Raw genomic sequence first — 8,890 nt, forward strand, 5'->3', positions numbered from 1 at the left:
AGTCTCGGGCAGGTTGCCAAGGACGAACGGGCAGCAATTGCTTACCTGTAATGTGTATTTGCAAAGATCCATCGTTTAGCAAGTGAAGGCTGCTTTAACATGGGCAAACAAAAAGAAGTCTTCACGCAGTCGGCAGGATTCGAACCTGCGCGGGGAGACCCCAATGGATTTCTAGTCCATCGCCTTAACCACTCGGCCACGACTGCGAAATGGAAAACGCCGCTCTGTGCGGTTATGTCACCACTGAGCCAAAATTGTTTGCTGCCTTGACGCACGTGACTAGCGTTTATATGTCGGGAGAGGTGCCGCAATCACCCACGCGTGGGTAATGTTATGACTGACATGAAAGAACCGGAAACTGAATGATACAATCACCTACGCGTGAGTAATGTTATCACTGACACGAAAGAACAGTGAAAATGAATGATACAACATACCATATTTTTTTCAGCCGCCATAAAGATCTGCCTGATGCATTAATACGGTGCATAACAGCGCATGCGCCCTACCATTGCGTGCCCGATCCGGCGACCTGCAGGATGTCGACGGCGCGGCAGTATGCGCCAGAAGTGTGCACGTGCCCAATATTGAGCCCCTTTGTAGTCTCGGGCAGGTTGCCAAGGACGAGCGGACAGGAATTGCTTACCTGTAATCTGTAATTGCAAAGCAACCATCGTTTAGCAAGTGGATGCTGCTTTAACATGGGCAAACAAAAAGAAGTCTTCACGCAGTCGGCAGGATTCGAACCTGCGCGGGGAGACCCCAATGGATTTCTAGTCCATCGCCTTAACCACTCGGCCACGACTGCGAAATGGAAAACGCCGCTCTGTGCGGTTATGTCACCACTGAGCCAAAATTGTTTGCTGCCTTGACGCACGTGACTAGCGTTTATATGTCGGGAGAGGTGCCGCAATCACGTATGCGTATATAGTGTTATCACTGACACCAAAGAGCAGGAGAAAGAAATGATACAAGATATCTTATGCTTAGCATTCTTTTCAGCCGTTCGGCTATGAGAGTTGCTTTAAGTTGGGTTCACTATTGCTAGCGCGTCAGGTTTTTTTTTTCCGTTATCGACTTTGTAAGCATCAATCACATCGTATTGCTCTAGTACAACAATGTATTGGTTAGCTTGACAACTTCTGTATTTATTATGCAGGCAACGACATCGTTCGTGTTCTGTGGGGTACTTGCGAACGAATGCTTAAAATCCGATGCATTCGTGTTGAGGTGATTTCGTCATTAGGAATATTAAAAAAAAATAGAATTCTTTTTTCGGCCACGTAACCTCAAACCTTTTGGTGTATCTCTGTCTAATTCTATCGCTCCAATCAGCCATAAATGTTACTGGTGACCCTGTTCCCAAAAGTGTTACTGACCAGCTCGGAATTGCTGAAGGCAATTGGCAGCGGGACCAGAATGTATAGGTGGGTAGCTTATAAGAGAGAGGGGGATTACAGAGTGAGAGGGATCGGGGAGAGTAGGAAGAATACAGGAAAATGTAGCGGGAACGGGCTGGGAGTGTAGGGCTGGGAAGAACATGGCGAAGTGGAGGGGGAGTGCGATTGCATTGCATCCGCCGGAATATCCAGGAAAGGTGGAGAATGGGCAATGGTCATTGCATCACAGGTGGGAGGTTGAGGGAGGAATAGAGGAAGGTAGTTGCCACTTAAATAGAAAGACGAGAAGAAAGAGTGTGGTGCAGAGAGGATGGGACACTTAGGGGGAAAGAATGTCATCGTAAAGAGGGGGAGGAGGAAGAATGGCATAAAGAGGGAAGGGGAGCGTGGAGGGAGATGCAGATTAAAAATTTAGTGATAAAGGGCGGAGTCTGGGGAAGGAAAAAGGAAGAGTTGGGTGTAAAAAATTGCAGCGGGGACTCCAAAGAGACAGAAGCAGGGGTTAGCAATTCGGTTGCATGGGTTGGGGCGGGTATGACATCACGGGAATGGTCAAATGGAGTTGGAAATTGTGCAAAAGTTGAGATGGGAGGGGTAAGTGGAGAGGAAGTGAGATATAGGAAGGACAGAGAACGGGCATAATATTTGGCTCTTGGGGGGGGGGGGGGGGGTGATATAGCGGTAAAAAAGAGGGGAGTGGAGTTGGACCAGGAGAACGCGTAAATAAAAAAAAACCGAAGTGGGTCTGGGAAGACCAGGATATGGCATAGGGGGTGGAGAGCGAAATCGCAGCACGACGAGGAAATGAGGAGAGGGAAAGGGATGTTAGATGGGGAATAGGAAGGACGTGATGAGTACGAAGAGGAGATAGGAAAAATTAAAATTGTGCGGCGAGGTGAAGAGGAGACCACGAGGACACCACCTAGGCCTGTTGGCGTAGTGGAAGGAAGGGTAGGAGGAGAAGGGGAAGTACACGTCTGGGATGAAAGGGATAGAAATATAGGATCGGAGAAAGGGGACTATTGTGGAAGGGGAACGGAAACGGAGAGAGGGTGTTCGCACAGAGGAGACAGGGTGCGAACATGGCCAGTGCGCACCCATGGGCTGGATTTCTGTTTGCACGCTTTAGGTTTCCACCGTGGCCCGTGAACGTTTCCGAGAGAGATGTTTCCGCATTAAAAATGTTGAGACGCGTTCTGGTCATTGCGACCTTTGTCAGGGCGTAGTGCTTTGGTACTACGGGTACCATACCGACTATTTTCCCACTGACCTGCGGCGACGGTTCCCGCCTTGTAGTACAGCAAACCCAATGGAAGCAGCAGGATCAGCGCCGACACGGTGAGGGAGCTTGTAAGCAGGTTGTTCTTGTTGCGGCACGTGCGCTCCAACACTTGGCCCCCGCGGGACTGCCATTGCGGTAGAATGCGCAGTCGGGGTCGATGAGATCGCAACGCTTCGCATAGAGTAGCGGTGTGTCTTCTCATCCTCGTCACGCGTCGCCAACTCGCCGTCTCTACCGGGCCGCTGCTGCGTGGGCTCCTGCTGGGAGCGCGAGGAACGCGGAGGCAGGATGTCGCTGTCGAGTTCCTGGGCGCGCAGTCTCTGCCCCGAGCGGCTGTCTATGGTTGCAGCAGTGGTAGAATGGGTGTAATCGCTGTCGCACAGGCTGGAGAAGGTGACATGGCCCGGCGAGGCTACTGTCGTGGCGGATCTGCTGCGCGACGGGGCCGAGGTGGTAGTGTCCTTGTCGCACGTACACGCGGAAGTGATTGATTGATTGTAGGGTTTAGCGCGGCGACGCAACGTAGGCGATGAGTCCCACCGTAGTGGAGGGCTCCGGATTAATTTTGACCACCTGGGGATCTTTAACATGCGCCGAAATCTCGTACACACTGGCGTTTTTGCTTTTCGCCTGCATCAGAAATGCGGCCGCGGCGGCCGGGAATCAAACCCGCGAACTCGTGCTCAGCAGAGCAACGCCTTAGCCACTGAGCCACCACGGCGGGTAAATGCGGAAGTGGTTTGCAGCGTGTCGCCGCCGGAGGAGCACGCCACGTTGCGCCTCTTGCGCTTGGTGTGTGTGCTCAGCATTTTCGGAGGGACGGTGGGTTCCCCCGAGGACAGCGGGTCGGGTGGGCAGCTCTCGGAGTAGGCAAGTCGCTCTTTTGTTGTTTTCGTTGCTCCTACACTGATGGCACATACCGAGGGATTGGCTTTGTATTGAGCTTCGCGTGCCGGCAAGGCTTGATGAGGATGATCACGCATTATGCGTTTGGAACTTGCCCACACAGGGAGATTGGTCATGTATAAAGTTTGAATTGCACCCCCGCTTTTGATAGTGGCGATTATTTCCTTGAAGCTCTTGGCACGAACCCACACGGGAGACTAGTGTTGACTGTTAAGCTGGAACAACCGACGTCTTCTTCCCTGAAATGGTACCCTTATCGGGGATTGTTCACACACAATAATTTTTTTGGCGTACATTTCAGTGTTAGGCTCTTTTTCAAGTAGTGCGAACGCCAAACGTCACGACGGGCGTATCCATAAAGATGTAATTCTACTCAATAAACTCTTTCCGTTAGAACGGATGGTGCGGCAGGATACCGCACCTCTCCTGCAGTGGTCTAATGACACGTCATGCTAGTCAACCGTCTAGTCCTCTAAGAGAGGGAGGACTGCGCTTACATCATTCGGCCCTTTCCGCCTTAGCGGGAAGTTGGGTGAACCGCTCAATGCCTCTTACGATCCCGTTTACCATTCCCCACTCACGCTATATGGTGCGGAGCGAGCTTTGCGATTTTACGAGAGAGAGAGAAAGAAAGAGCAAACTTTATTGTGAACAGATGGGTTAAGGAGACGGGGCGGCCACCACACTGGTGGCGACTAATGTGCATGTGCCGTCTTATTACAGTCATCATCCTTTTTTTCTTTTGCAACGTTTTATTCCCCTTTCGGACACTAGGCCTCAGATGCTTGGGAATCTCTCTTGTCAGCCCTATGTGTACGCTATTAGTGGGAACGCGCGCTGCAACTCACCAAATTTCTACTTGTGTAATGACCATGCTCATCTTTCCCTGGACGCGCACGTGTCTCTAACGCATGTTTCTAAGTGGTAAACCGACACCCGTACTCTACGTTTTCCGTTAGTCAGCGGGGATCATCGAGCGCTTCGGGCTTCCAAGCTCTTCATGCATTCCGGAAGACCCTGGGTCGAATCCCATCCTGCGCAAAATTTACCGAATTTTCTTTTCAACTAAATTAATCCCTTTGCTTATAGCTGCTTCAGTGATAAATGATCAATGTGGCGCCATTTCGATCATGCACTGACTGTTTTTCTATCCTGCGGGCCGTATTTTGTGTGCCACGAACTCCGGGTTCTCGACCGACATAGTTCACGCGCGCTAAACAGGAAAATTGATAAATGCTCACGCATTTAAGAAACACAAAAAGGCGCTGGTGTTCCTACAATGCCACTAAGGAAACGTAAGGTTGGGGAAACTGAGGAGGGACACAAGATTGCTTACGCACTAGTAGTGCTGCTTGTTTTTTCAGTGCCTTCTGGTATCCATAGTTTGGGGGCATTGTACTGCAGGCTGTATTTATCCTTGACAGACATGCACGTGTGTTTTCCTGCCGTCTGTCAATCGTGCACAAACCTCGGCCGCCATCCGAGCGAGTTCGAACATTTCAGTCGAATTAATTAAACTGTTTTCGGCATGGCTCATATGAGCGAAAGTGGCTGAGGGACACGTGGCCGGTTCAATCAAAACGAGAGTCTGTAATAACAATGTGGCTGCCTCAATAATGAATGCGTTATACCCTGGTTAAATGTTTTCGCAATTTCCGCGATCAACTGCCCGTACACACAACGTTTGCGTAGTTTCAACTGATCGAACCGTGCTCTTAATAAAGACGTAATTCAGAGGCTAAGTTTGATTGCCATTGCTGGGTAGTTAGATTGTCTTTGGACGTCCTTTGAGGTTTCCTAAATATGCTTTTCGGTTGTTTGAATTCCTAGGTCTTCGGCTTCGGCGACAAAAACGTGCGAAAGGTTGCGCCTATCGCAATGGTGTCGCCATGCATCTAGAGCAAGTGAAATACTAAAATGCCAACGAAATGTTCCGATAGAGTTGTACAGGGGCGATGGCATAGGTTCAAAAGCGGGGTCAGAACTCAAGCGTTTGCCCTGAGAAGGTTTCCGTTCACAACTTCCTTTCAACCCACCAGGGTCGCCCCGTACTTAGACCAGCCTTACCGGACATGGGCTCAAGGCACCGACCACTCTATCCGCGAACAGTGGGCCGGATATTTCTATAGTACGTTTATTTATTTATTTAAAATTCCTTACAAGCCCTTTTACAGGGCATTGAGTAAGGGGGTAATTGGTGAAGATTATAGAAAATTAATTCACGCTTTACAAAGCATAGCAGCACAATGAATTGCGACGAGGTTTGCAATATAAGTTGAAGTTAGCAGACGATAACAAGAAAAAAAAAAGGCGATTGCATAGTGCGCACACGACAAAGTGAATCGAATACAATCATAGTATATGAAGGCGACATCAACCAAAGATAGCTGGCTTTACCGACCCGACGCGCACCAATGAGGGTTTATAATTTGCAGAAAACACAATAGAAAAAAGCACCAGAAAAAACGCAGAACCTATGCCCATACGAAGAATACATTTCCAGTATGCAACATTTATAATCGGGCACAAAATACGACACTGAAAAAAAGAAAAGAAAAAGATAAGAAAGCGCGTGCTGTGCAACAGACACGACTGGTTCTGTGGTCTTCAATACATTTTTTGGAGGTACACAGGGATGATACAGGGCATAGCAGAAAAAAAATGTGCAGAACAGTGGTAAGACCTTATTGCGAAAAGAGAGCAACTGCGCCCGATGACAATGTTCAAATGGAGGTTGCAAGAGAACGACGAGTGTGGAGTCACACTTTGCGGTCCTGAACAAGTTTTGCTTCTACATGTGGGGCCCGTTTAAACGGAGCACCTAACATGTGCAAGAGTAAGTGTAGTGGCAGACGCCGGGCCGGAGATAAGAGTATAACATGTCGTGGAGAAGATTTACGCCGAGTGCAGCACGTGGCATGGCCTCAGCGATGACTAAAGCAGTACTGTGGCGTAGTTACAGCGCCTGTGATCTCGTTATAAAAGCTGCAATCATTCGATAGTCCTCATTAGCGCTCAGGGCGACAAACAGTATTTCGTTTGTATTACCTCTTACAGCAGAAGCGCGGTATACTTTCCGTATCAGCCATGAAGCCTGGAACTCTGGCAACCTTTGCCCTGTTTGGCTTCTTCGCATACCTGGCCATTAATCTCGCCTCCGACATTGGTGAGAAAAACGTCTTTTTTCTGTCTATGTGTGGGCAAGCTTTTAGAAGAGATCTTTGTCATTTGACTGTCTGAGATACGGGCTTGTAAAAAAAAGTTCCACCCATGCGGCACATATATATCCCCTGTGGTAAAAGATGGATTGTACAAGTCCTCCAATGCATGAGTGCCTTGCGCTCACATCTGACGTTATTAGGCATTAACTCACATACGATGTTTCGAGGACGCCATAAAACTTTTTCAAAGGATAATCACTAAATGTCGGAACGCCCCACACTTCACGCAGTCTTGTACATGCTGATGTACCCGACCGCAACGTTCATATTGCTAACGTGGCGGCAACGCAAAGATGAGACGAACATTGGACTATGGTACATTGACGTATTTACAAGGATGATCTATGTACAAGCAACCGTGAAAGAGCTCGGGCCAGCCACCTCCTCTTCGTCGTCTTCGGTGACGGGTTATGGCGCTATGGGGAATTGTCCACATAGATGTTCCGTGACAATATTTTATGTGTCTAACTTGCGTGTATGCATGTGTATATAAGTGTGCGTGTGCGTGTGTGTGTGCGTGTGTGTGTGTGTGTGTGTGTGTGTGTGTGTGTGTATGTGTGTGTGCGTGTGTGTGCGCGTGCGTGCGCGTGCGCGTGCACATATGTGTGGTGCTAGACTGTAATTTTTGTTTCATTGTACTGCGCAACTGGTACCCATATTTTATTGTTTATTTTGTCTGTCTTTTTGCACTTTTATAGTGCGCCGGTGCACCACTCTTGCACAAAGTACAAGGGCGGCCACCCTACAAGGCCTTGTGCTGTTGGTGGGCATGTCCAAATAAATAAATAAATAAATAAATAAATAAATAAATAAATAAATAAATAAATAAATAAATAAATAAATAAATAAATAAATAAATGGTGAAGTATTGCCCTAAATGTCGCGATGCTTCGAGGGTGTCCTAAAGATAGCAAAAAATGAGATGTCCAGATGATACTGTGCGGTACTTCCGCTGCTCACAAACGCATTTTCTGACCCCATCCAATAGCAACGGACGTACAGACTTGTCAAACGTGGGAACACAAGCACCGTTTTTTTTTTCAAGCTTTATGTATACCCAGGGCAAATACCCGCAGCATGCCGCTTTCGATCTGCTCAAAATGTAAACATTCGTGCCCACACCAGAAAAGCTTTCCATTGTTTAGCCACATGCGCGCCTTGAAAGCCTTTCCGTAGACTGTCTGTAACGAATAACCCCACAACGTAGTAACAAACAATGAGAAGCACCATTTAAGTTGCTTTGTCGTTTCTACCACCCTTACAGCATAGCAAAACACAATAAAACACCCCTTTAAAAGGTGCTGTAACGTTAATGACACCCTTCAAGGGGTATTTTCTTATTTTATTTGATAGGGTGCAAAGGTGTTATAGTAAAAAGGCTGTGAATCACTTGGCAGTGCATTGCGAGCTCTAGGTAACGAAGCCTAGGTAATCTTATTTTCTGTTTAATTTATTTTATCAGGGAGCGTACAGAAGTATTTTTAATGATAGGCCTATCCAACGCTTCAATTACACTACGGCAGTTGCAGTCGTTTTATTGACAAGCGTTAATATACGTTTTTATCTGACTCACGCATTTTTTCCCCTGCAGCCACAGCGGAAACAATCGTGGAGACGACTTGCGTCGTTCTAAGAGACAACGAAAATTGCGCCAAGTACCAGGACGACGGGAAGTCTTGCAACACCCTCGTGTGCGGTGACGGAGAAATCTGCTGCATGCGTGATTGCAACAAGACGCACTTCTGCATGAAGGAATACTGAGAGGGCTGCGGCTCACAGAGCGCAGTCGACACACCGGTTTCCGGCCTAATAAAAAGATTGCAGAAACTGCCAAGTGGGAATTGTCGGATAACTACGTAAGCCACTCTTCTGTGCACCAAGTCCCTTTAGATTCGACTTCACTTCTATACACGAATGTATTAATGGGAAGGCAATTTCCATAGGTGACGTTAGAGGTCTGACATCAAACTGGGAAGGCCCTAGATATACCGTCGTCAGACCTCACATTTTGTGAATGTTATACAGCGGGCCCCTTGAAAGGCGGCTTTACTAATAAACGCAAATCCATCGCCGCGAGGAAA

General features: G+C 48.0%; 1 long non-coding RNA gene and 2 other non-coding genes across 3 annotated transcripts; 1 reads left to right on the top strand and 2 right to left on the bottom strand.

Annotated features, from left to right (window-relative positions):
- Window positions 1-124: 124 nt before the first annotated feature.
- Trnas-aga (transfer RNA serine (anticodon AGA)) lies at window positions 125-206 on the bottom strand. The gene has a single exon. It is a non-coding gene; the product is annotated as a tRNA-Ser (tRNA).
- A 520-nt stretch (window positions 207-726) lies between these two features.
- On the bottom strand, window positions 727-808 carry Trnas-aga (transfer RNA serine (anticodon AGA)). The gene has a single exon. It is a non-coding gene; the product is annotated as a tRNA-Ser (tRNA).
- Window positions 809-6,583: 5,775 nt separating this feature from the next.
- LOC144172845 (uncharacterized) lies at window positions 6,584-8,643 on the top strand. Its single transcript, XR_013323120.1, has 2 exons — window positions 6,584-6,754; window positions 8,401-8,643. It is a non-coding gene; the product is annotated as an uncharacterized LOC144172845 (long non-coding RNA).
- Window positions 8,644-8,890: the final 247 nt, after the last annotated feature.

Source organism: Haemaphysalis longicornis, unplaced genomic scaffold, assembly GCF_048455015.1.
Source record: "Haemaphysalis longicornis isolate Haplotype H1 unplaced genomic scaffold, Haemaphysalis longicornis Haplotype H1 scaffold_262, whole genome shotgun sequence".
Taxonomy (NCBI): Eukaryota; Metazoa; Arthropoda; class Arachnida; order Ixodida; family Ixodidae; genus Haemaphysalis; species Haemaphysalis longicornis.